The sequence below is a fragment of the Telmatherina bonti genome (assembly GCF_933228915.1).
Source record: "Telmatherina bonti genome assembly, chromosome: 24".
NCBI classification, from domain to species: Eukaryota; Metazoa; Chordata; class Actinopteri; order Atheriniformes; family Telmatherinidae; genus Telmatherina; species Telmatherina bonti.
The window spans coordinates 32,508,325-32,536,190 of NC_136633.1; the positions used below are offsets into that span (position 1 = coordinate 32,508,325).

At 55.2% G+C, this 27,866-nt stretch overlaps 1 protein-coding gene across 1 annotated transcript in view; it reads left to right on the forward strand.

Moving 5' to 3' along the window:
* LOC306774178 (uncharacterized protein) overlaps positions 1 to 27,866 on the forward strand; it is a gene marked incomplete at its 5' end in the record, with an annotated part of 644,048 nt that overhangs the window by 372,552 nt on the left and 243,630 nt on the right. The gene's annotated exons all lie outside the window — the stretch shown is intronic.

Genomic DNA, 27,866 nt, shown 5'->3' on the forward strand with positions numbered 1-27,866 from the left:
GTCCCCGTCTAATACTGGTCTAGACCCGACACTGGCCTCCGTCTAATACTGGTCTAGACCCGACACCGGCCTCCGTCTAATACTGGTCTAGACCCGACACTGGTCCCCGTCTAATACTGGTCTAGACCCGACACTGGTCCCCGTCTAATACTGGTCTAGACCCGACACCGGCCTCCGTCTAATACTGGTCGAGACCCGACACTGGTCCCCGTCTAATACTGGTCTAGACCCGACACTGGCCTCCGTCTAATACTGGTCTAGACCCGACACTGGCCCCCGTCTAATACTGGTCTAGACCCGACACTGGTCCCCGTCTAATACTGGTCTTGACCCGACACTGGCCCCCGTCTAATACTGGTCTAGACCCGACACTGGTCCCCGTCTAATACTGGTCTAGACCCGACACTGGTCCCCGTCTAATACTGGTCTAGACCCGACACTGGTCCCCGTCTAATACTGGTCTAGACCCGACACTGGTCCCCGTCTAATACTGGTCTAGACCCGACACTGGTCCCCGTCTAATACTGGTCTAGACCCAACACTGGTCCCCGTCTAATACTGGTCTAGACCAAACACTGGTCCCCGTCTAATACTGGTCTAGACCCAACACTGGTCGCCGTCTAATACTGGTCTAGACCCGACACTGGCCTCCGTCTAATACTGGTCTAGACCCGACACTGGTCCCCGTCTAATACTGGTCTAGACCCGACACTGGCCTCCGTCTAATACTGGCCTAGACCCGACACTGGCCTCTGTCTAATACTGGTCTAGACCCGACACTGATCCCCTACTAATACTGGTCTAGACCCGACACCGTCCTCCGTCTAATACTGGTCTAGACCCGACACTGGCCTCTGTCTAATACTGGTCTAGACCCGACACTGATCCCCTACTAATACTAGTCTAGACCCGACACTGGCCTCCGTCTAATACTGGTCTAGACCCGACACTGATACCCTACTAATACTGGTCTAGACCCGACACTGGTCCCCGTCTAATACTGGTCTAGACCCGACACTGATACCCTACTAATACTGGTCTAGGCCCGACACTGGCCTCCATCTAATACTGGTCTAGACCCGACACTGATACCCTACTAATACTGGTCTAGGCCCGACACTGGCCTCCGTCTAATACTGGTCTAGACCCGACACTGATACCCTACTAATACTGGTCTAGACCCGACACTGATCCCCTACTAATACTGGTCTAGACCCGACACCGGCCTCCGTCTAATACTGGTCTAGACCCGACACTGGTCCCCGTCTAATACTGGCCTAGACCCGACACCGGCCTCCGTCTAATACTGGTCTAGACCCGACACTGATCCCCGTCTAATACTGGTCTAGACCCGACACCGGCCTCCGTCTAATACTGGTCTAGACCCGACACTGGTCCCCGTCTAATACTGGTCTAGACCCGACACTGGTCCCCTTCTAATACTGGTCTAGACCCGACACCGGTCCCCGTCTAATACTGGTCTAGACCCGACACTGGTCCCCTACTAATACTGGTCTAGACCCGACTCTGGTCTCCGTCTAATACTGGTCGAGACCCGACACTGGTCCCCGTCTAATACTGGTCTAGACCCGACACTGGTCCCCGTCTAATACTGGTCTAGACCCGACACTGGTCCCCGTCTAATACTGGTCTAGACCCGACACTGGTCCCCGTCTAATACTGGTCTAGACCCGACACTGGCCTCCGTCTAATACTGGTCTAGACCCGACACTGGTCCCCGTCTAATACTGGTCTAGACCCGACACTGGCCTCCGTCTAATACTGGTCTAGACCCGACACTGGTCCCCGTCTAATACTGGTCTAGACCCGACACTGGTCCCCGTCTAATACTGGTCTAGACCCGACACTGGTCCCCGTCTAATACTGGTCTAGATCCGACACTGGCCTCCGTCTAATACTGGTCTAGACCCGACACTGGTCCCCGTCTAATACTGGTCTTGACCCGACACTGGCCTCCGTCTAATACTGGTCTAGACCCGACACTGGCCTCCGTCTAATACTGGTCTAGACCCGACACTGGTCCCCGTCTAATACTGGTCTAGACCCGACACTGGTCCCCGTCTAATACTGGTCTAGACCCGACACTGGTCCCCGTCTAATACTGGTCTAGACCCGACACTGGCCTCCGTCTAATACTGGTCTAGACCCGACACTGGCCTCCGTCTAATACTGGTCTAGACCCGACACTGGTCCCCGTCTAATACTGGCCTAGACCCGACACCGGTCCCCGTCTAATACTGGTCTAGACCCGACACCGGTCCCAGTCTAATACTGGTCTAGACCCGACACCGGTCCCCGTCTAATACTGGTCTAGACCCGACACTGGTCCCCGTCTAATACTGGTCTAGACCCGACACTGGTCCCCGTCTAATACTGGTCTAGACCCGACACTGGTCCCCGTCTAATACTGGTCTAGACCCGACACTGGTCCCCGTCTAATACTGGTCTAGACCCGACACTGGTCTCTGTCTAATACTGGCCTAGACCCGACACTGGTCCCCGTCTAATACTGGTCTAGACCCGACACTGGTCCCCGTCTAATACTGGTCGAGACCCGACACTGATCCCCATCTAATACTGGTCTAGACCCGACACTGGCCTCCGTCTAATACTGGTCTAGACCTGACACTGGTCCCCGTCTAATACTGGTCTAGACCCGACACTGGCCTCCGTCTAATACTGGTCTAGACCCGACACTGGTCTCCGTCTAATACTGGCCTAGACCCGACACTTATCCCCGTCTAATACTGGTCTAGACCCGACACTGGTCCCCGTCTAATACTAGTCTAGACCCGACACTGGTCCCCGTCTAATACTGGTCTAGACCCGACACTGATCCCCGTCTAATACTGGTCTAGACCCGACACTGATCCCCGTCTAATACTGGTCTAGACCCGACACTGGTCCCCGTCTAATACTGGTCTAGACCCGACACTGATCCCCGTCTAATACTGGTCTAGACCCGACACTGATCCCCGTCTAATACTGGTCTAGACCAGACACTGATCCCCGTCTAATACTGGTCTAGACCCGACACTGGTCCCCGTCTAATACTGGTCTAGACCCGACACTGATCCCCATCTAATACTGGTCTAGACCCGACACTGGTCCCCGTCTAATACTGGTCTAGACCCGACACTGGTCCCCGTCTAATACTGGTCTAGACCCGACACTGGTCCCCGTCTAATACTGGTCTAGACCCGACACTGATCCCCATCTAATACTGGTCTAGACCAGACACTGATCCCCGTCTAATACTGGTCTAGACCCGACACTGGTCCCCGTCTAATACTGGTCTAGACCCGACACTGGCCCCCGTCTAATACTGGTCTAGACCCGACACTGGTCCCCGTCTAATACTGGTCTAGACCCGACACTGGCCCCCGTCTAATACTGGTCTAGACCCGACACTGGTCCCCGTCTAATACTGGTCTAGACCCGACACTGGTCCCCGTCTAATACTGGTCTAGACCCGACACTGGTCCCCGTCTAATACTGGTCTAGACCCGACACTGGTCCCCGTCTAATACTGGTCTAGACCCGACACTGGTCCCCGTCTAATACTGGTCTAGACCCGACACTGGCCTCCGTCTAATACTGGTCTAGACCCGACACTGGCCTCCGTCTAATACTGGTCTAGACCCGACACTGGTCCCCGTCTAATACTGGTCTAGACCCGACACCGGTCCCCGTCTAATACTGGTCTAGACCCGACACCGGCCTCCGTCTAATACTGGTCTAGACCCGACACTGGTCCCCGTCTAATACTGGTCTAGACCCGACACTGGCCTCCGTCTAATACTGGTCTAGACCCGACACTGGTCTCCGTCTAATACTGGCCTAGACCCGACACTGATCCCCGTCTAATACTGGTCTAGACCCGAAACTGGTCCCCGTCTAATACTAGTCTAGACCCGACACTGGTCCCCGTCTAATACTGGTCTAGACCCGACACTGGCCTCCGTCTAATACTGGCCTAGACCCGACACTGGTCCCCGTCTAATACTGGTCTTGACCCGACACTGGCCCCCGTCTAATACTGGTCTAGACCCGACACTGGTCCCCGTCTAATACTGGTCTAGACCCGACACTGGTCCCCGTCTAATACTGGTCTAGACCCGAAACTGGTCCCCGTCTAATACTGGTCTTGACCCGACACTGGTCCCCGTCTAATACTGGTCTTGACCCGACACTGGCCTCCGTCTAATACTGGTCTAGACCCGACACTGGCCTCCGTCTAATACTGGTCTAGACCCGACACTGGTCCCCGTCTAATACTGGTCTAGACCCGACACTGGTCCCCGTCTAATACTGGTCTAGACCCGACACTGGTCCCCGTCTAATACTGGTCTAGACCCGACACTGGCCTCCGTCTAATACTGGTCTAGACCCGACACTGGCCTCCGTCTAATACTGGTCTAGACCCGACACTGGTCCCCGTCTAATACTGGCCTAGACCCGACACCGGTCCCCGTCTAATACTGGTCTAGACCCGACACCGGTCCCCGTCTAATACTGGTCTAGACCCGACACTGGTCCCCGTCTAATACTGGTCTAGACCCGACACTGGTCCCCGTCTAATACTGGTCTAGACCCGACACTGGTCCCCGTCTAATACTGGTCTAGACCCGACACTGGTCCCCGTCTAATACTGGTCTAGACCCGACACTGGTCCCCGTCTAATACTGGTCTAGACCCGACACTGGTCTCTGTCTAATACTGGCCTAGACCCGACACTGGTCCCCGTCTAATACTGGTCTAGACCCGACACTGGTCCCCGTCTAATACTGGTCGAGACCCGACACTGATCCCCGTCTAATACTGGTCTAGACCCGACACTGGCCTCCGTCTAATACTGGTCTAGACCTGACACTGGTCCCCGTCTAATACTGGTCTAGACCCGACACTGGCCTCCGTCTAATACTGGTCTAGACCCGACACTGGTCCCCGTCTAATACTGGCCTAGACCCGACACTTATCCCCGTCTAATACTGGTCTAGACCCGACACTGGTCCCCGTCTAATACTAGTCTAGACCCGACACTGGTCCCCGTCTAATACTGGTCTAGACCCGACACTGATCCCCGTCTAATACTGGTCTAGACCCGACACTGATCCCCGTCTAATACTGGTCTAGACCCGACACTGGTCCCCGTCTAATACTGGTCTAGACCCGACACTGATCCCCGTCTAATACTGGTCTAGACCAGACACTGATCCCCGTCTAATACTGGTCTAGACCCGACACTGGTCCCCGTCTAATACTGGTCTAGACCCGACACTGATCCCCATCTAATACTGGTCTAGACCAGACACTGATCCCCGTCTAATACTGGTCTAGACCCGACACTGGTCCCCGTCTAATACTGGTCTAGACCCGACACTGGTCCCCGTCTAATACTGGTCTAGACCCGACACTGGTCCCCGTCTAATACTGGTCTAGACCCGACACTGGCCCCCGTCTAATACTGGTCTAGACCCGACACTGGTCCCCGTCTAATACTGGTCTAGACCCGACACTGGTCCCCGTCTAATACTGGTCTAGACCCGACACTGGTCCCCGTCTAATACTGGTCTAGACCCGACACTGGTCCCCGTCTAATACTGGTCTAGACCCGACACTGGTCCCCGTCTAATACTGGTCTAGACCCGACACTGGCCTCCGTCTAATACTGGTCTAGACCCGACACTGGCCTCCGTCTAATACTGGTCTAGACCCGACACCGGTCCCCGTCTAATACTGGTCTAGACCCGACACCGGCCTCCGTCTAATACTGGTCTAGACCCGACACTGGTCCCCGTCTAATACTGGTCTAGACCCGACACTGGCCTCCGTCTAATACTAGTCTAGACCCGAAACTGGTCCCCGTCTAATACTAGTCTAGACCCGACACTGGTCCCCGTCTAATACTGGTCTAGACCCGACACTGGTCCCCGTCTAATACTGGTCTAGACCCGAAACTGGTCCCCGTCTAATACTAGTCTAGACCCGACACTGGTCCCCGTCTAATACTGGTCTAGACCCGACACTGGCCTCCGTCTAATACTGGTCTAGACCCGACACTGGTCTCCGTCTAATACTGGCCTAGACCCGACACTGGTCCCCGTCTAATACTGGTCTTGACCCGACACTGGCCCCCGTCTAATACTGGTCTAGACCCGACACTGGTCCCCGTCTAATACTGGTCTAGACCCGACACTGGTCCCCGTCTAATACTGGTCTAGACCCGAAACTGGTCCCCGTCTAATACTGGTCTTGACCCGACACCGGCCCCCATCTAATACTGGTCTAGACCCGACACCGGCCTCCGTCTAATACTGGTCTAGACCCGACACTGGTCCCCGTCTAATACTGGTCTAGACCCGACACTGGCCTCCGTCTAATACTGGTCTAGACCCGACACCGGCCTCCGTCTAATACTGGTCTAGACCCGACACTGGTCCCCGTCTAATACTGGTCTAGACCCGACACTGATCCCCGTCTAATACTGGTCTAGACCCGACACTGGTCCCCGTCTAATACTGGTCTAGACCCGACACTGGTCCCCGTCTAATACTGGTCTAGACCCGACACTGGTCCCCGTCTAATACTGGTATAGACCCGACACTGGTCCCCGTCTAATACTGGTCTAGACCCGACACTGGTCCCCGTCTAATACTGGTCTAGACCCGACACTGGTCCCCGTCTAATACTGGTCTAGACCCGACACTGGTCCCCGTCTAATACTGGTCTAGACCCGACACTGGTCCCCGTCTAATACTGGTCTAGACCCGACACTGGCCTCCGTCTAATACTGGTCTAGACCCGACACTGGTCCCCGTCTAATACTGGTCTAGACCCGACACTGATCCCCGTCTAATACTGGTCTAGACCCGACACTGGCCTCCGTCTAATACTGGTCTAGACCCGACACTGGCCTCTGTCTAATACTGGTCTAGACCCGACACTGGCCTCCGTCTAATACTGGTCTAGACCCGACACTGGTCCCCGTCTAATACTGGTCTAGACCCGACACTGGTCCCCGTCTAATACTGGTCTAGACCCGACACTGGCCCCCGTCTAATACTGGTCTAGACCCGACACTGGTTCCCGTCTAATACTGGTCTAGACCCGACACTGGCCCCCGTCTAATACTGATCTAGACCCGACACTGGCCTCTGTCTAATACTGGTCTAGACCCGACACTGGCCTCCGTCTAATACTGGTCTTGACCCGACACTGGTCCCCGTCAATTACTGGTCTAGACCCGACACTGGTCCCCGTCTAATACTGGTCTAGACCCGACACTGGTTCCCGTCTAATACTGGTCTAGACCCGACACTGGTTCCCGTCTAATACTGGTCTTGACCCGACACTGGTCCCCGTCTAATACTGGTCTAGACCCGACACTGGTTCCCGTCTAATACTGGTCTAGACCCGACACTGGTTCCCGTCTAATACTGGTCTAGACCCGACACTGGTCCCTGTCTAATACTGGTCTAGACCCGACACTGGTTCCCGTCTAATACTGGTCTAGACCCGACACTGGTCCCTGTCTAATACTGATCTAGACCCGACACTGGTCCACGTCTAATACTGGTCTAGACCCGACACTGGTCCTCGTCTAATACTGGTCTAGACCCGACACTGGTCCCCCGTCTAATACTGGTCTAGACCCGACACTGGTCCCCGTCTAATACTGGTCTAGACCCGACACTGGTCCCAGTCTAATACTGGTCTAGACCCGACACTGGTCCCCGTCTAATACTGGTCTAGACCCGACACTGGTCCCCGTCTAATACTGGTCTAGACCCGACACTGGTCCCCGTCTAATGCTGGTCTAGACCCGACACTCGTCCCCGTCTAATGCTGGTCTAGACCCGACACTGGTCCCCGTCTAATGCTGGTCTAGACCCGACACTGGTCCCCGTCTAATACTGGTCTAGACCCGACACTGGTCCCCGTCTAATACTGGTCTAGACCCGACACTGGTCCCCGTCTAATACTGGTCTAGACCCGACACTGGTCCCCGTCTAATACTGGTCTAGACCCGACACTGGCCTCCGTCTAATACTGGTCTAGACCCGACACTGGCCTCCGTCTAATACTGGTCTAGACCCGACACTGGTCCCCGTCTAATACTGGCCTAGACCCGACACCGGTCCCCGTCTAATACTGGTCTAGACCCGACACCGGTCCCCGTCTAATACTGGTCTAGACCCGACACCGGTCCCCGTCTAATACTGGTCTAGACCCGACACTGGTCCCCTACTAATACTGGTCTAGACCCGACTCTGGTCTCCGTCTAATACTGGTCGAGACCCGAAACTGGTACCCGTCTAATACTGATCTAGACCCGACACTGGTCCCCGTCTAATACTGGTCTAGACCCGACACTGGCCTCCGTCTAATACTGGTCTAGACCCGACACTGGTCCCCGTCTAATACTGGTCTAGACCCGACACTGGTCCCCGTCTAATACTGGTCTAGACCCGACTTTGGCCTCCGTCTAATACTGGTCTAGATCCGACACTGGCCTCCGTCTAATACTGGTCTAGACCCGACACTGGTCCCCGTCTAATACTGGTCTAGACCCGACACTGGCCTCCGTCTAATACTGGTCTAGACCCGACACTGGCCTCCGTCTAATACTGGTCTAGACCCGACACTGGTCCCCGTCTAATACTGGTCTAGACCCGACACTGGTCCCCGTCTAATACTGGTCTAGACCCGACACTGGTCCCCGTCTAATACTGGTCTAGACCCGACACTGGCCTCCGTCTAATACTGGTCTAGACCCGACACTGGCCTCCGTCTAATACTGGTCTAGACCCGACACTGGTCCCCGTCTAATACTGGCCTAGACCCGACACCGGTCCCCGTCTAATACTGGTCTAGACCCGACACCGGTCCCCGTCTAATACTGGTCTAGACCCGACACCGGTCCCCGTCTAATACTGGTCTAGACCCGACACTGGTCCCCGTCTAATACTGGTCTAGACCCGACACTGGCCTCCGTCTAATACTGGTCTAGACCCGACACTGGCCTCCGTCTAATACTGGTCTAGACCCGACACTGGTCCCCGTCTAATACTGGCCTAGACCCGACACCGGTCCCCGTCTAATACTGGTCTAGACCCGACACCGGTCCCCGTCTAATACTGGTCTAGACCCGACACCGGTCCCCGTCTAATACTGGTCTAGACCCGACACTGGTCCCCGTCTAATACTGGTCTAAACCCGACACTGGTCCCCGTCTAATACTAGTCTAGACCCGACACCGGTCCCCGTCTAATACTGGTCTAGACCCGACACTGGTCCCCGTCTAATACTGGTCTAGACCCGACACTGGTCCCCGTCTAATACTGGTCTAGACCCGACACTGGTCCCCGTCTAATACTGGTCTAGACCCGACACTGGTCTCTGTCTAATACTGGCCTAGACCCGACACTGGTCCCCGTCTAATACTGGTCTAGACCCGACACTGATCCCCATCTAATACTGGTCTAGACCCGACACTGGCCTCCGTCTAATACTGGTCTAGACCCGACACTGGTCCCCGTCTAATACTGGTCTAGACCCGACACTTGCCTCCGTCTAATACTGGTCTAGACCTGACACTGGTCCCCGTCTAATACTGGTCTAGACCCGACACTTGCCTCCGTCTAATACTGGTCTAGACCCGACACTGGTCTCCGTCTAATACTGGCCTAGACCCGACACTTATCCCCGTCTAATACTGGTCTAGACCCGACACTGGTCCCCGTCTAATACTAGTCTAGACCCGACACTGGTCCCCGTCTAATACTGGTCTAGACCCGACACTGATCCCCGTCTAATACTGGTCTAGACCCGACACTGATCCCCGTCTAATACTGGTCTAGACCCGACACTGGTCCCCGTCTAATACTGGTCTAGACCCGACACTGGTCCCCGTCTAATACTGGTCTAGACCCGACACTGGCCTCCGTCTAATACTGGTCTAGACCCGACACTGGTCCCCGTCTAATACTGGTCTAGACCCGACACTGGCCCCCGTCTAATACTGGTCTAGACCCGACACTGGCCCCCCGTCTAATACTGGTCTAGACCCGACACTGGTCCCCGTCTAATACTGGTCTAGACCCGACACTGATCCCCCGTCTAATACTGGTCTAGACCCGACACTGGTCCCCGTCTAATACTGGTCTAGACCCGACACTGGTCCCCGTCTAATACTGGTCTAGACCCGACACTGATCCCCCGTCTAATACTGGTCTAGACCCGACACTGGCCCCCCGTCTAATACTGGTCTAGACCCGACACTGGTCCCCGTCTAATACTGGTCTAGACCCGACACTGGTCCCCGTCTAATACTGGTCTAGACCCGACACTGGTCCCCGTCTAATACTGGTCTAGACCCGACACTGGCCTCCGTCTAATACTGGTCTAGACCCGACACTGGTCCCCGTCTAATACTGGTCTAGACCCGACACTGGTCCCCGTCTAATACTGGTCTAGACCCGACACTGGTCCCCGTCTAATACTGGTCTAGACCCGACACTGGTCCCCGTCTAATACTGGTCTAGACCCGACACTGGTCCCCGTCTAATACTGGTCTAGACCCGACACTGGCCTCCGTCTAATACTGGTCTAGACCCGACACTGGTCCCCGTCTAATACTGGTCTAGACCCGACACTGGTCCCCGTCTAATACTGGTCTAGACCCGACACTGGTCCCCGTCTAATACTGGTCTAGACCCGACACCGGCCTCCGTCTAATACTGGTCTAGACCCGACACTGGCCTCCGTCTAATACTGGTCTAGACCCGACACCGGCCTCCGTCTAATACTGGTCTAGACCCGACACTGGCCTCCGTCTAATACTGGTCTAGACCCGACACTGGTCTCCGTCTAATACTGGTCTAGACCCGACACTGGTCTCCGTCTAATACTGGTCTAGACCCGACACTGGCCTCCGTCTAATACTGGTCTAGACCCGACACTGGTCCCCGTCTAATACTGGTCTAGACCCGACACTGATCCCCGTCTAATACTGGTCTAGACCCGACACTGGCCCCCGTCTAATACTGGTCTAGACCCGACACTGGTCCCCGTCTAATACTGGTCTAGACCCGACACTGGTCCCCGTCTAATACTGGTCTAGACCCGACACTGGCCTCCGTCTAATACTGGTCTAGACCCGACACTGGTCCCCGTCTAATACTGGTCTAGACCCGACACTGGCCCCCGTCTAATACTGGTCTAGACCCGACACTGGTCCCCGTCTAATACTGGTCTAGACCCGACACTGGTCCCCGTCTAATACTGGTCTAGACCCGACACTGATCCCCCGTCTAATACTGGTCTAGACCCGACACTGGTCCCGTCTAATACTGGTCTAGACCCGACACTGATCCCCATCTAATACTGGTCTAGACCCAACACTGGTCCCCGTCTAATACTGGTCTAGACCCGACACCGGCCTCCGTCTAATACTGGTCTAGACCCGACACTGGTCCCCGTCTAATACTGGTCTAGACCCGACACTGGCCTCCGTCTAATACTGGTCTAGACCCGACACTGGTCCCCGTCTAATACTGGTCTAGACCCGACACTGGTCCCGTCTAATACTGGTCTAGACCCGACACTGGTCCCCGTCTAATACTGGTCTAGACCCGACACTGGTCCCCGTCTAATACTGGTCTAGACCCGACACTGGCCTCCGTCTAATACTGGTCTAGACCCGACACTGGTCCCCGTCTAATACTGGTCTAGACCCGACACTGGCCCCCGTCTAATACTGGTCTAGACCCGACACTGGTCCCCGTCTAATACTGGTCTAGACCCGACACTGGTCCCCGTCTAATACTGGTCTAGACCCGACACTGATCCCCCGTCTAATACTGGTCTAGACCCGACACTGGTCCCGTCTAATACTGGTCTAGACCCGACACTGATCCCCATCTAATACTGGTCTAGACCCAACACTGGTCCCCGTCTAATACTGGTCTAGACCCGACACCGGCCTCCGTCTAATACTGGTCTAGACCCGACACTGGTCCCCGTCTAATACTGGTCTAGACCCGACACTGGTCCCCGTCTAATACTGGTCTAGACCCGACACTGGTCCCCGTCTAATACTGGTCTAGACCCGACACTGGTCCCCGTCTAATACTGGTCTAGACCCGACACTGGCCTCCGTCTAATACTGGTCTAGACCCGACACTGGCCCCCGTCTAATACTGGTCTAGACCCGACACTGGTCCCCGTCTAATACTGGTCTAGACCCGACACTGGCCTCCGTCTAATACTGGTCTAGACCCGACACTGGTCCCCGTCTAATACTGGTCTAGACCCGACACTGGCCTCCGTCTAATACTGGTCTTGACCCGACACTGGTCCCCGTCAATTACTGGTCTAGACCCGACACTGGTCCCCGTCTAATACTGGTCTAGACCCGACACTGGCCTCCGTCTAATACTGGTCTAGACCCGACACTGGTCCCCGTCTAATACTGGTCTAGACCCGACACTGGCCCCCGTCTAATACTGGTCTAGACCCGACACTGGTTCCCGTCTAATACTGGTCTAGACCCGACACTGGTTCCCGTCTAATACTGGTCTAGACCTGACACTGGTCCCTGTCTAATACTGGTCTAGACCCGACACTGGTTCCCGTCTAATACTGGTCTAGACCCGACACTGGTCCCTGTCTAATACTGATCTAGAACCGACACTGGTCCACGTCTAATACTGGTCTAGACCCGACACTGGTCCTCGTCTAATACTGGTCTAGACCCGACACTGGTCCCCCGTCTAATACTGGTCTAGACCCGACACTGGTCCCCGTCTAATACTGGTCTAGACCCGACACTGGTCCCAGTCTAATACTGGTCTAGACCCGACACTGGTCCCCGTCTAATACTGGTCTAGACCCGACACTGGTCCCCGTCTAATGCTGGTCTAGACCCGACACTCGTCCCCGTCTAATGCTGGTCTAGACCCGACACTGGTCCCCGTCTAATGCTGGTCTAGACCCGACACTGGTCCCCGTCTAATACTGGTCTAGACCCGACACTGGTCCCCGTCTAATACTGGTCTAGACCCGACACTGGTCCCCGTCTAATACTGGTCTAGACCCGACACTGGCCTCCGTCTAATACTGGTCTAGACCCGACACTGGCCTCCGTCTAATACTGGTCTAGACCCGACACTGGTCCCCGTCTAATACTGGCCTTGACCCGACACCGGTCCCCGTCTAATACTGGTCTAGACCCGACACCGGTCCCCGTCTAATACTGGTCTAGACCCGACACCGGTCCCCTTCTAATACTGGTCTAGACCCGACACCGGTCCCCGTCTAATACTGGTCTAGACCCGACACTGGTCCCCGTCTAATACTGGTCTAGACCCGACACTGGTCCCCGTCTAATACTGATCTAGACCCGACACTGGTCCCCGTCTAATACTGGTCTAGACCCGACACTGGCCTCCGTCTAATACTGGTCTAGACCCGACTCGGGTCTCCGTCTAATACTGGTCGAGACCCGAAACTGGTCCCCGTCTAATACTGATCTAGACCCGACACTGGTCCCCGTCTAATACTGGTCTAGACCCGACACTGGCCTCCGTCTAATACTGGTCTAGACCCGACACTGGTCCCCGTCTAATACTGGTCTAGACCCGACACTGGTCCCCGTCTAATACTGGTCTAGACCCGACTTTGGCCTCCGTCTAATACTGGTCTAGACCCGACACTGGCCTCCGTCTAATACTGGTCTAGACCCGACACTGGTCCCCGTCTAATACTGGTCTAGACCCGACTTTGGCCTCCGTCTAATACTGGTCTAGACCCGACACTGGTCCCCGTCTAATACTGGTCTAGACCCGACACTGGCCTCCGTCTAATACTGGTCTAGACCCGACACTGGTCCCCGTCTAATACTGGTCTAGACCCGACACTGGTCCCCGTCTAATACTGGTCTAGACCCGACTTTGGCCTCCGTCTAATACTGGTCTAGATCCGACACTGGCCTCCGTCTAATACTGGTCTAGACCCGACACTGGTCCCCGTCTAATACTGGTCTAGACCCGACACTGGCCTCCGTCTAATACTGGTCTAGACCCGATACTGGTCCCCGTCTAATACTGGTCTAGACCCGACACTGGTCCCCGTCTAATACTGGTCTAGACCCGACACTGGTCCCCGTCTAATACTGGTCTAGACCCGACACTGGCCTCCGTCTAATACTGGTCTAGACCCGACACTGGCCTCCGTCTAATACTGGTCTAGACCCGACACTGGTCCCCGTCTAATACTGGCCTAGACCCGACACCGGTCCCCGTCTAATACTGGTCTAGACCCGACACCGGTCCCCGTCTAATACTGGTCTAGACCCGACACCGGTCCCCGTCTAATACTGGTCTAGACCCGACACTGGTCCCCGTCTAATACTGGTCTAAACCCGACAATGGCCTCCGTCTAATACTGGTCTAGACCCGACACCGGTCCCCGTCTAATACTGGTCTAGACCCGACACCGGTCCCCGTCTAATACTGGTCTAGACCCGACACTGGTCCCCGTCTAATACTGGTCTAAACCCGACAATGGCCTCCGTCTAATACTGGTCTAGACCCGACACCGATCCCCGTCTAATACTGGTCTAAACCCGACACTGGTCCCCGTCTAATACTGGTCTAGACCCGACACTGATCCCCGTCTAATACTGGTCTAGACCCGACACTGGTCCCCGTCTAATACTGGTCTAGACCCGACACTGGTCCCCGTCTAATACTGGTCTAGACCCGACACTGGTCCCCGTCTAATACTGGTCTAGACCCGACACTGGTCGCCGTCTAATACTGGTCTAGACCCGACACTGGTCCCCGTCTAATACTGGTCTAGACCCGACACTGGTCTCTGTCTAATACTGGCCTAGACCCGACACTGGTCCCCGTCTAATACTGGTCTAGACCCGACACTGGCCTCCGTCTAATACTGGTCTAGATCCGACACTGGTCCCCGTCTAATACTGGTCTAGACCCGACACTGATCCCCATCTAATACTGGTCTAGACCCGACACTGGCCTCCGTCTAATACTGGTCTAGACCCGACACTGGTCCCCGTCTAATACTGGTCTAGACCCGACACTTGCCTCCGTCTAATACTGGTCTAGACCTGACACTGGTCCCCGTCTAATACTGGTCTAGACCCGACACTTGCCTCCGTCTAATACTGGTCTAGACCCGACACTGGTCTCCGTCTAATACTGGCCTAGACCCGACACTTATCCCCGTCTAATACTGGTCTAGACCCGACACTGGTCCCCGTCTAATACTAGTCTAGACCCGACACTGGTCCCCGTCTAATACTGGTCTAGACCCGACACTGATCCCCGTCTAATACTGGTCTAGACCCGACACTGATCCCCGTCTAATACTGGTCTAGACCCGACACTGGTCCCCGTCTAATACTGGTCTAGACCCGACACTGATCCCCGTCTAATACTGGTCTAGACCCGACACTGATCCCCGTCTAATACTGGTCTAGACCCGACACTGGTCCCCGTCTAATACTGGTCTAGACCCGACACTGGTCCCCGTCTAATACTGGTCTAGACCCAACACTGGCCTCCGTCTAATACTGGTCTAGACCAGACACTGGTCCCCGTCTAATACTGGTCTAGACCCGACACTGGCCCCCGTCTAATACTGGTCTAGACCCGACACTGGTCCCCGTCTAATACTGGTCTAGACCCGACACTGATCCCCCGTCTAATACTGGTCTAGACCCGACACTGGCCCCCCGTCTAATACTGGTCTAGACCCGACACTGGTCCCCGTCTAATACTGGTCTAGACCCGACACTGGTCCCCGTCTAATACTGGTCTAGACCCGACACTGGTCCCCGTCTAATACTGGTCTAGACCCGACACTGGTCCCCGTCTAATACTGGTCTAGACCCGACACTGGTCCCCGTCTAATACTGGTCTAGACCCGACACTGGTCCCCGTCTAATACTGGTCTAGACCCGACACTGGCCTCCGTCTAATACTGGTCTAGACCCGACACTGGCCTCCGTCTAATACTGGTCTAGACCCGACACCGGCCTCCGTCTAATACTGGTCTAGACCCGACACTGGCCTCCGTCTAATACTGGTCTAGACCCGACACTGGCCTCCGTCTAATACTGGTCTAGACCCGACACTGGTCTCCGTCTAATACTGGTCTAGACCCGACACTGGTCCCCGTCTAATACTGGTCTAGACCCGACACTGGTCCCCGTCTAATACTGGTCTAGACCCGACACTGATCCCCCGTCTAATACTGGTCTAGACCCGACACTGGCCCCCCGTCTAATACTGGTCTAGACCCGACACTGGTCCCCGTCTAATACTGGTCTAGACCCGACACTGGTCCCCGTCTAATACTGGTCTAGACCCGACACTGGTCCCGTCTAATACTGGTCTAGACCCGACACTGATCCCCATCTAATACTGGTCTAGACCCAACACTGGTCCCCGTCTAATACTGGTCTAGACCCGACACCGGCCTCCGTCTAATACTGGTCTAGACCCGACACTGGTCCCCGTCTAATACTGGTCTAGACCCGACACTGGTCCCCGTCTAATACTGGTCTAGACCCGACACTGGTCCCCGTCTAATACTGGTCTAGACCCGACACTGGTCCCCGTCTAATACTGGTCTAGACCCGACACTGGCCTCCGTCTAATACTGGTCTAGACCCGACACTGGCCTCCGTCTAATACTGGTCTAGACCCGACACCGGCCTCCGTCTAATACTGGTCTAGACCCGACACTGGCCTCCGTCTAATACTGGTCTAGACCCGACACTGGCCTCCGTCTAATACTGGTCTAGACCCGACACTGGCCTCCGTCTAATACTGGTCTAGACCCGACACTGGCCCCCGTCTAATACTGGTCTAGACCCGACACTGGTCCCCGTCTAATACTAGTCTAGACCCGACACTGGTCCCCGTCTAATACTGGTCTAGACCCGACACTGATCCCCGTCTAATACTGGTCTAGACCCGACACTGATCCCCGTCTAATACTGGTCTAGACCCGACACTGGTCCCCGTCTAATACTGGTCTAGACCCGACACTGATCCCCGTCTAATACTGGTCTAGACCCGACACTGGCCCCCGTCTAATACTGGTCTAGACCCGACACTGGTCCCCGTCTAATACTGGTCTAGACCCGACACTGGTCCCCGTCTAATACTGGTCTAGACCCGACACTGGCCACCGTCTAATACTGGTCTAGACCCGACACTGGTCCCCGTCTAATACTGGTCTAGACCCGACACTGGCCCCCGTCTAATACTGGTCTAGACCCGACACTGGTCCCCGTCTAATACTGGTCTAGACCCGACACTGGTCCCCGTCTAATACTGGTCTAGACCCCACACTGATCCCCGTCTAATACTGGTCTAGACCCAACACTGGTTCCCGTCTAATACTGGTCTAGACCCGACACTGGCCCCCCGTCTAATACTGGTCTAGACCCGACACTGGTCCCCGTCTAATACTGGTCTAGACCCGACACTGGTCCCCGTCTAATACTGGTCTATACCCGACACTGGTCCCCGTCTAATACTGGTCTAGACCCGACACTGGCCCCCGTCTAATACTGGTCTAGACCCAACACTGATCCCCGTCTAATACTGGTCTAGACCCGACACTGGTTCCCGTCTAATACTGGTCTAGACCCGACACTGGCCCCCCGTCTAATACTGGTCTAGACCCGACACTGGTCCCCGTCTAATACTGGTCTAGACCCGACACTGGTCCCCGTCTAATACTGGTCTAGACCCGACACTGGTCCCTGTCTAATACTGGTCTAGACCCGACACTGGCCTCCGTCTAATACTGGTCTAGACCCGACACTGGTCCCCGTCTAAAACTGGTCTAGACCCGACACTGGTCCCGTCTAATACTGGTCTAGACCCGACACTGATCCCCATCTAATACTGGTCTAGACCCGACACTGGTCCCCGTCTAATACTGGTCTAGACCCGACACCGGCCTCCGTCTAATACTGGTCTAGACCCGACACTGGTCCCCGTCTAATACTGGTCTAGACCCGACACTGATCCCCGTCTAATACTGGTCTAGACCCGACACTGGCCCCCGTCTAATACTGGTCTAGACCCGACACTGATCCCCATCTAATACTGGTCAAGACCCGACACTGGCCCCCCGTCTAATACTGGTCTAGACCCGACACTGGTCCCCGTCTAATACTGGTCTAGACCCGACACTGGTCCCCGTCTAATACTGGTCTAGACCCGACACTGGTCCCTGTCTAATACTGGTCTAGACCCGACACTGGCCTCCGTCTAATACTGGTCTAGACCCGACACTGGTCCCCGTCTAATACTGGTCTAGACCCGACACTGGTCCCGTCTAATACTGGTCTAGACCCGACACTGATCCCCATCTAATACTGGTCTAGACCCGACACTGGTCCCCGTCTAATACTGGTCTAGACCTGACACCGGCCTCCGTCTAATACTGGTCTAGACCCGACACTGGTCCCCGTCTAATACTGGTCTAGACCCGACACTGATCCCCATCTAATACTGGTCAAGACCCGACACTGGCCCCCCGTCTAATACTGGTCTAGACCCGACACTGGTCCCCGTCTAATACTGGTCTAGACCCGACACTGGTCCCCGTCTAATACTGGTCTAGACCCGACACTGGTCCCTGTCTAATACTGGTCTAGACCCGACACTGGCCTCCGTCTAATACTGGTCTAGACCCGACACTGGTCCCCGTCTAATACTGGTCTAGACCCGACACTGGTCCCGTCTAATACTGGTCTAGACCCGACACTGATCCCCATCTAATACTGGTCTAGACCCGACACTGGTCCCCGTCTAATACTGGTCTAGACCTGACACCGGCCTCCGTCTAATACTGGTCTAGACCCGACACTGGTCCCCGTCTAATACTGGTCTAGACCCGACACTGATCCCCGTCTAATACTGGTCTAGACCCGACACTGGCCCCCGTCTAATACTGGTCTAGACCCGACACTGGCCTCTATCTAATACTGGTCTAGACCCGACACTGATCCCCATCTAATACTGGTCTAGACCCGACACTGGTCCCCGTCTAATACTGGTCTAGACCCGACACTGATCCCCATCTAATACTGGTCTAGACCCGACACTGGTCCCCGTCTAATACTGGTCTAGACCCGACACTGATCCCCATCTAATACTGGTCTAGACCCGACACTGGTCCCCGTCTAATACTGGTCTAGACCCGACACTGGTCCCCGTCTAATAGTGGTCTAGACCAGACACTGATCCCCGTCTAATACTGGTCTAGACCCGACACTGGTCCCCGTCTAATAGTGGTCTAGACCCGACACTGATCCCCGTCTAATTCTGGTCTAGACCCGACACTGGCCCCCGTCTAATACTGGTCTAGACCCGACACTGATCCCCGTCTAATACTGGTCTAGACCCGACACTGGCCCCCGTCTAATACTGGTCTAGACCCGACACTGGTCCCCGTCTAATACTGGTCTACACCCGACACTGATCCCCCGTCTAATACTGGTCTAGACCCGACACTGGTCCCCGTCTAATACTGGTCTAGACCCGACACTGATGCCCCGTCTAATACTGGTCTAGACCCGACACTGATCCCCGTCTAATACTGGTCTAGACCCGACACTGGTCCCCGTCTAATACTGGTCTAGACCCGACACTGATCCCCCGTCTAATACTGGTCTAGACCCGACACTGGTCCCCGTCTAATACTGGTCTAGATCCGACACTGGTCCCCGTCTAATACTGGTCTAGACCCGACACTGGCCCCCGTCTAATACTGGTCTAGACCCGACACTGGTCCCCGTCTAATACTGGTCTAGACCCGACACTGGTCCCCGTCTAATACTGGTCTAGACCCGACACTGGTCCCCGTCTAATACTGGTCTAGACCCGACACTGGCCTCCGTCTAATAATGGTCTAGACCCGACACTGATCCCCGTCTAATACTGTTCTAGACCCGACACAGGTCCCCGTCTAATACTGGTCTAGAGCCGACACTGGCCTCCGTCTAATACTGGTCTAGACCCGACACTGGTCCCCGTCTAATACTGGTCTTGACCCAAACACTGGTCCCCGTCTAATACTGGTCTAGACCCGACACTGGTCCCCGTCTAATACTGGTCTAGACCCGACACTGGTCCCCGTCTAATACTGGTCTAGACCCGACACTGGTCCCCGTCTAATACTGGTCTAGACCCGACACTGGTCCCCGTCTAATACTGGTCTAGACCCGACACTGGTCCCATCTAATACTGGTCTAGACCCGACACTGGTCCCCGTCTAATACTGGTCTAGACCCGACACTGGTCCCCGTCTAATACTGGTGTAGACCTGACACTGGTCCCCGTCTAATACTGGTCTAGACCTGACACTGGTCCCCGTCTAATACTGGTCTAGATCCGACACTGGTCCCCGTCTAATACTGGTCTAGACCTGACACTGGTCCCCGTCTAATACTGGTCTAGACCCGACACAGGCCTCCGTCTAATACTGGTCTAGACCCGACACTGGTCCCCGTCTAATACTGGTGTAGACCTGACACTGGTCCCCGTCTAATACTGGTCTAGACCTGACACTGGTCCCCGTCTAATACTGGTCTAGATCCGACACTGGTCCCCGTCTAATACTGGTCTAGACCTGACACTGGTCCCCGTCTAATACTGGTCTTGACCCGACACTGATCCCCGTCTAATACTGGTCTAGACCCGACACTGATCCCCGTCTAATACTGGTCTAGACCCGACACTGATCCCCGTCTAATACTGGTCTAGACCCGACACTGGTCCCCGTCTAATACTGGTCTAGACCCGACACTGGTCCCCGTCTAATACTGGTCTAGACCCGACACAGGCCTCCGTCTAATACTGGTCTAGACCTGACACTGGTCCCCGTCTTTTACTGGTCTAGACCCGACACTGGCCTCCGTCTAATACTGGTCTTGACCCGACACTGATCCCCGTCTAATACTGGTCTAGACCCGACACTGGTCCCCGTCTAATACTGGTCTAGACCCGACACTGATCCCCGTCTAATACTGGTCTAGACCCGACACCGGCCTCCGTCTAATACTGGTCTAGACCCGACACTGGTCCCCGTCTAATACTGGTCTAGACCCGACACTGATCCCAGTCTAATACTGGTCTAGACCCGACACTTGCCTCCGTCTAATACTAGTCTAGACCTGACACTGGTCCCCGTCTAATACTGGTCTAGACCTGACACCGGTCCCCGTCTAATACTGGTCTAGACCCGACACCGGCCTCCGTCTAATACTGGTCTAGACCTGACACTGGTCCCCGTCTAATACTGGTCTAGACCCGACACAGGCCTCCGTCTAATACTGGTCTAGACCTGACACTGGTCCCCGTCTTATACTGGTCTAGACCCGACACTGGTCCCCGTCTAATACTGGTCTAGACCCGACACTGGCCTCCGTCTAATACTGGTCTAGACCCGACACTGGCCCCCGTCTAATACTGGTCTAGACCCGACACTGGTCCCCGTCTAATACTGGTCTAGACCCGACACTGGTCCCCGTCTAATACTGGTCTAGACCCGACACTGATCCCCGTCTAATACTGTTCTAGACCCGACACAGGTCCCCGTCTAATACTGGTCTAGACCCGACACTGGTCCCCGTCTAATACTGGTCTAGACCCGACACTGGTCCCCGTCTAATACTGGTCTAGACCCGACACTGGCCTCCGTCTAATACTGGTCTTGACCCAAACACTGGTCCCCGTCTAATACTGGTCTAGACCCGACACTGGTCCCCGTCTAATACTGGTCTAGACCCGACACTGGTCCCCGTCTAATACTGGTCTAGACCCGACACTGGTCCCCGTCTAATACTGGTCTAGACCCGACACTGGTCCCCGTCTAATACTGGTCTAGACCCGACACTGGTCCCATCTAATACTGGTCTAGACCCGACACTGGTCCCCGTCTAATACTGGTCTAGACCCGACACTGGTCCCCGTCTAATACTGGTGTAGACCTGACACTGGTCCCCGTCTAATACTGGTCTAGACCTGACACTGGTCCCCGTCTAATACTGGTCTAGATCCGACACTGGTCCCCGTCTAATACTGGTCTAGACCTGACACTGGTCCCCGTCTAATACTGGTCTAGACCCGACACAGGCCTCCGTCTAGTACTGGTCTAGACCCGACACTGGTCCCCGTCTAATACTGGTGTAGACCTGACACTGGTCCCCGTCTAATACTGGTCTAGACCTGACACTGGTCCCCGTCTAATACTGGTCTAGATCCGACACTGGTCCCCGTCTAATACTGGTCTAGACCTGACACTGGTCCCCGTCTAATACTGGTCTTGACCCGACACTGATCCCCGTCTAATACTGGTCTAGACCCGACACTGATCCCCGTCTAATACTGGTCTAGACCCGACACTGATCCCCGTCTAATACTGGTCTAGACCCGACACTGATCCCCGTCTAATACTGGTCTAGACCCGACACTGGTCCCCGTCTAATACTGGTCTAGACCCGACACAGGCCTCCGTCTAATACTGGTCTAGACCCGACACTGGTCCCCGTCTAATACTGGCCTAGACCCGACACTGGTCCCCCGTCTAATACTGGTCTAGACCCGACACTGGTCCCCGTCTAATACTGGCCTAGACCCGACACTGGTCCCCCGTCTAATACTGGTCTTGACCCGACACTGATCCCCGTCTAATACTGGTCTAGACCCGACACTGGTCCCCGTCTTTTACTGGTCTAGACCCGACACTGGCCTCCGTCTAATACTGGTCTTGACCCGACACTGATCCCCGTCTAATACTGGTCTAGACCCGACACTGGTCCCCGTCTAATACTGGTCTAGACCCGACACTGATCCCCGTCTAATACTGGTCTAGACCCGACACCGGCCTCCGTCTAATACTGGTCTAGACCCGACACTGATCCCCGTCTAATACTGGTCTAGACCCGACACTGGTCCCCGTCTAATACTGGTCTAGACCCGACACTGATCCCCGTCTAATACTGGTCTAGACCCGACACTTGCCTCCGTCTAATACTAGTCTAGACCTGACACTGGTCCCCGTCTAATACTGGTCTAGACCCGACACAGGCCTCCGTCTAATACTGGTCTAGACCTGACACTGGTCCCCGTCTTATACTGGTCTAGACCCGACACTGATCCCCGTCTATTACTGGTCTAGACCCGACACCGGCCTCCGTCTAATACTGGTCTAGACCTGACACTGGTCCCCGTCTAATACTGGTCTAGACCTGACACCGGTCCCCGTCTAATACTGGTCTAGACCCGACACCGGCCTCCGTCTAATACTGGTCTAGACCTGACACTGGTCCCCGTCTAATACTGGTCTAGACCCGACACAGGCCTCCGTCTAATACTGGTCTAGACCTGACACTGGTCCCCGTCTTATACTGGTCTAGACCCGACACTGGCCTCCGTCTAATACTGGTCTTGACCCGACACTGATCCCCGTCTATTACTGGTCTAGACCCGACACTGGTCCCCGTCTAATACTGGTCTAGACCCGACACTGATCCCCGTCTAATACTGGTCTAGACCCGACACCGGCCTCCGTCTAATACTGGTCTAGACCTGACACTGGTCCCCGTCTAATACTGGTCTAGACCCGACACCGGCCTCCGTCTAATACTGGTCTCGACCTGACACTGGTCCCCGTCTAATACTGGTCTAGACCCGACACAGGCCTCCGTCTAATACTGGTCTAGACCTGACACTGGTCCCCGTCTAATACTGGTCTTGACCCGACACTGATCCCCGTCTATTACTGGTCTAGACCCGACACTGGTCCCCGTCTAATACTGGTCTAGACCCGACACTGATCCCCGTCTAATACTGGTCTAGACCCGACACCGGCCTCCGTCTAATACTGGTCTAGACCCGACACTGGTCCCCGTCTAATACTGGTCTAGACCCGACACTGGTCCCCGTCTAATACTGGTCTAGACCCGACACTGGTCCCCGTCTAATACTGGTCTAGACCCGACACCGGCCTCCGTCTAATACTGGTCTAGACCTGACACTGGTCCCCGTCTAATACTGGTCTAGACCCGACACAGGCCTCCGTCTAATACTGGTCTAGACCCGACACCGGCCTCCGTCTAATACTGGTCTAGACCCGACACTGGCCCCCGTCTAATACTGGTCTAGACCCGACACTGGTCCCCGTCTAATACTGGTCTAGACCCGACACTGGCCTCCGTCTAATACTGGTCTAGACCCGACACTGGCCCCCGTCTAATACTGGTCTAGACCCGACACTGGTCCCCGTCTAATACTGGTCTAGACCAGACACTGGCCTCCGTCTAATACTGGTCTAGACCCGACACTGGTCCCCGTCTAATACTGGTCTAGACCCGACACTGGTCCCCGTCTAATGCTGGTCTAGACCCGACACTGGTCCCCGTCTAATACTGGTCTAGACCCGACACTGGTCCCCGTCTAATACTGGTCTAGATCCGACACTGGTCCCCGTCTAATACTGGTCTAGACCCGACACTGGTCCCCGTCTAATAATGGTCTAGACCTGACACTGGTCCCCGTCTAATACTGGTCTAGACCCGACACTGGTCCCCGTCTAATACTGGTCTAGACCCGACACTGGCCTCCGTCTAATACTGTTCTAGACCCGACACTGGCCTCCGTCTAATACTGGTCTAGACCCGACACTGGTCCCCGTCTAATACTGGTCTAGACCCGACACTGGTCCCCGTCTAATACTGGTCTAGACCCGACACTGGCCCCCTTTCTAATACTGGTCTAGACCCGACACTGGTCCCCGTCTAATACTGGTCTAGACCCGACACTGGCCCCCTTTCTAATACTGGTCTAGACCCGACACTGGCCTCCGTCTAATACTGTTCTAGACCCGACACTGGCCCCCGTCTAATACTGGTCTAGACCCGACACTGGTCCCCGTCTAATACTGGTCTAGACCTGACACTGGTCCCCGTCTAATACTGGTCTAGACCCGACACTGGTCCCCGTCTAATACTGGTCTAGACCCGACACTGGCCTCCGTCTAATACTGGTCTAGACCCGACACTGGCCCCCGTCTAATACTGGTCTAGACCCGACACTGGTCCCCGTCTAATACTGGTCTAGACCTGACACTGGTCCCCGTCTAATACTGGTCTAGACCCGACACTGGTCCCCGTCTAATACTGGTCTAGACCCGACACTGGCCTCCGTCTAATACTGGTCTAGACCCGACACTGGCCTCCGTCTAATACTGGTCTAGACCCGACACTGGCCCCCGTCTAATACTGGTCTAGACCCGACACTGGTCCCCGTCTAATACTGGTCTAGACCAGACACTGGCCTCCGTCTAATACTGGTCTAGACCCGACACTGGTCCCCGTCTAATGCTGGTCTAGACCCGACACTGGTCCCCGTCTAATGCTGGTCTAGACCCGACACTGGTCCCCGTCTAATACTGGTCTAGACCCGACACTGGTCCCCGTCTAATACTGGTCTAGATCCGACACTGGCCTCCGTCTAATACTGGTCTAGATCCGACACTGGTCCCCGTCTAATACTGGTCTAGACCCGACACTGGTCCCCCGTCTAATACTGGTCTAGATCCGACACTGGCCTCCGTCTAATACTGGTCTAGATCCGACACTGGTCCCCGTCTAATACTGGTCTAGACCCGACACTGGTCCCCGTCTAATAATGGTCTAGACCCGACACTGGTCCCCGTCTAATACTGGTCTAGACCCGACACTGATCCCCCGTCTAATACTGGTCTAGACCCGACACTGGTCCCCGTCTAATACTGGTCTAGACCCGACACTGGCCTCCGTCTAATACTGGTCTAGACCCGACACTTGCCTCCGTCTAATACTGGTCTAGACCCGACACTTGCCTCCGTCTAATACTGGTCTAGACCCGACACTTGCCTCCGTCTAATACTGGTCTAGATCCGACACCGGCCTCCGTCTAATACTGGTCTAGACCCGACACTTGCCTCCGTCTAATACTGGTCTAGATCCGACACCGGCCTCCGTCTAATACTGGTCTAGACCTGACACTGGTCCCCGTCTAATACTGGTCTAGACCCGACACTTGCCTCCGTCTAATACTGGTCTAGACCTGACACTGGTCCCCGTCTAATACTGGTCTAGACCTGACACTGGTCCCCGTCTAATACTGGTCTAGATCTGACACCGGCCTCCGTCTAATACTGGTCTAGACCCGACACTTGCCTCCGTCTAATACTGGTCTAGACCTGACACTGGTCCCCGTCTAATACTGGTCTAGACCCGACACTGGTCCCCGTCTAATACTGGTCTAGACCCGACACTGGTCCCCGTCTAATACTGGTCTAGATCCGACACCGGTCCCCGTCTAATACTGGTCTAGACCCGACACTTGCCTCCGTCTAATACTGGTCTAGATCCGACACCGGTCCCCGTCTAATACTGGTCTAGACCTGACACTTGCCTCTGTCTAATACTGGTCTAGACCTGACACCGGCCTCCGTCTAATACTGGTCTAGACCCGACACTTGCCTCCGTCTAATACTGGTCTAGATCCGACACCGGCCTCCGTCTAATACTGGTCTAGACCCGACACTGGTCCCCCGTCTAAAAATGGTCTAGACCCGACACTGATCCCCGTCTAATACTGGTCTAGAGCCGACACTGGCCCCCGTCTAATACTGGTCTAGACCCGACACTGATCCCCGTCTAATACTGGTCTAGACCCGACACTGGCCCCCGTCTAATACTGGTCTAGACCCGACTCTGGCCTCCGTCTAATACTGGTCTAGACCCAACACTGGTCCCCGTCTAATACTGGTCTAGACCTGACACTGGTCCCCGTCTAATACTGGTCTAGACCCGACACTGGCCTCCGTCTAATACTGGTCTAGACCCGACACTGATCCCCGTCTAATACTGGTCTAGACCCGACACTGGCCTCCGTCTAATACTGGTCTAGACCTGACACTGGTCCCCGTCTAATACTGGTCTAGACCCGACACTGGCCTCCGTCTAATACTGGTCTAGACCTGACACTGGTCCCCGTCTAATACTGGTCTAGACCCGACACTGGCCTCCGTCTAATACTGGTCTTGACCCGACACTGATCCCCGTCTAATACTGGTCTAGACCCGACACTGGTCCCCGTCTAATACTGGTCTAGACCCGACACTGGCCTCCGTCTAATACTGGTCTAGACCCGACACTGGTCCCCGTCTAATACTGGTCTAGACCCGACACTGGCCCCCGTCTAATACTGGTCTAGACCCGACACTGGCCTCCGTCTAATACTGGTCTTGACCCGACACTGATCCCCGTCTAATACTGGTCTAGACCAGACACTGGCCCCCGTCTAATACTGGTCTAGACCCGACACTGGTCCCCGTCTAATACTGGTCTAGACCCGACACTGGTCCCCGTCTAATACTGGTCTAGACCCGACACCGGCCTCCGTCTAATACTGGTCTTGACCCGACACTGATCCCCGTCTAATACTGGTCTAGACCAGACACTGGCCTCCGTCTAATACTAGTCTAGACCCGACACTGGTCCCCGTCTAATACTGGTCTAGATCCGACACTGGTCCCCGTCTAATACTGGTCTAGACCCGACACTGGTCCCCGTCTAATACTGGTCTAGACCTGACACTGGTCCCCGTCTAATACTGGTCTAGACCCGACACCGGCCTCCGTCTAATACTGGTCTAGACCCGACACTGGTCCCCCGTCTAATACTGGTCTAGACCCGACACTTGCCTCCGTCTAATACTGGTCTAGACCTGACACTG